The sequence below is a fragment of the Copadichromis virginalis genome, linkage group LG15, assembly GCF_057382275.1.
Source record: "Copadichromis virginalis isolate Kocher_CV1m ecotype Utaka linkage group LG15, C_Virginalis_male_GT1.1, whole genome shotgun sequence".
In the NCBI taxonomy this organism is placed as follows: Eukaryota; Metazoa; Chordata; class Actinopteri; order Cichliformes; family Cichlidae; genus Copadichromis; species Copadichromis virginalis.
This window is the reverse complement of record NC_140632.1, coordinates 42,752,096-42,753,769: the sequence shown is the minus strand read 5'-3', so window position 1 is coordinate 42,753,769 and position 1,674 is coordinate 42,752,096.

Genomic DNA, 1,674 nt, shown 5'->3' with positions numbered 1-1,674 from the left:
TTGAGTTCTATAAGATAAAGCCATAAACATGTGTTTCTGAGTCTTCTATCAAAAGTTACAGCGATTTATATGAAGTTGTTCAAAAACGCTTTATTTCGCCAAGACAATGCGTTTCTCACTGTTACATGCATTTGAATGGGAAACTCGCCTGAAACAAAGTATAGGTTTTCATTATGTGAATAATTTTAAAATCTTAGCTCAAACGGCTGCAAAACCTGTTTGCCCAGCACGGGGATATTGAGTTCTATAAGATAAAGCCATAAACATGTGTTTCTGAGTCTTCTATCAAAAGTTACAGCGATTTATATGAAGTTGTACGAAAACGCTTTCTTTCGCCAAGACAATGCGTTTCTCACTGTTACATGCATTTGAATGGGAAACTCGCCTGAAACAAAGTATAGGTTTTCATTATGTGAATAATTTTAAAATCTTAGCTCAAACGGCTGCAAAACCTGTTTGCCCAGCACGGGGATATTGAGTTCTATAAGATAAAGCCATAAACATGTGTTTCTGAGTCTTCTATCAAAAGTTACAGCGATTTATATGAAGTTGTACAAAAATGCTTTATTTCGCCAAGACAATGCGTTTCTCACTGTTACATGCATTTGAATGGGAAACTCGCCCGAGACAAAGTATAGGTTTTCATTATGTGAATAATTTTAAAATCTTAGCTCAAACGGCTGCAAAACCTGTTTGCCCAGCACGGGGATATTGAGTTCTATAAGATAAAGCCATAAACATGTGTTTCTGAGTCTTCTATCAAAAGTTACAGCGATTTATATGAAGTTGTACGAAAACGCTTTATTTCGCCAAGACAATGCGTTTCTCACTGTTACATGCATTTGAATGGGAAACTCGCCTGAAACAAAGTATAGGTTTTCATTATGTGAATAATTTTACAATCTTAGCTCAAACGGCTGCAAAACCTGTTTGCCCAGCACGGGGATATTGAGTTCTATAAGATAAAGCCATAAACATGTGTTTCTGAGTCTTCTATCAAAAGTTACAGCGATTTATATGAAGTTGTTCAAAAACGCTTTATTTCGCCAAGACAATGCGTTTCTCACTGTTACATGCATTTGAATGGGAAACTCGCCTGAAACAAAGTATAGGTTTTCATTATGTGAATAATTTTAAAATCTTAGCTCAAACGGCTGCAAAACCTGTTTGCCCAGCACGGGGATATTGAGTTCTATAAGATAAAGCCATAAACATGTGTTTCTGAGTCTTCTATCAAAAGTTACAGCGATTTATATGAAGTTGTTCAAAAACGCTTTATTTCGCCAAGACAATGCGTTTCTCACTGTTACATGCATTTGAATGGGAAACTCGCCTGAAACAAAGTATAGGTTTTCATTATGTGAATAATTTTAAAATCTTAGCTCAAACGGCTGCAAAACCTGTTTGCCCAGCACGGGGATATTGAGTTCTATAAGATAAAGCCATAAACATGTGTTTCTGAGTCTTCTATCAAAAGTTACAGCGATTTATATGAAGTTGTACAAAAATGCTTTATTTCGCCAAGACAATGCGTTTCTCACTGTTACTAAAGTATAGGTTTTCATTATGTGAATAATTTTAAAATCTTAGCTCAAACGGCTGCAAAACCTGTTTGCCCAGCACGCTATAAGATAAAGCCATAAACATGTGTTTCTGAGTCTTCTATCAAAAGTT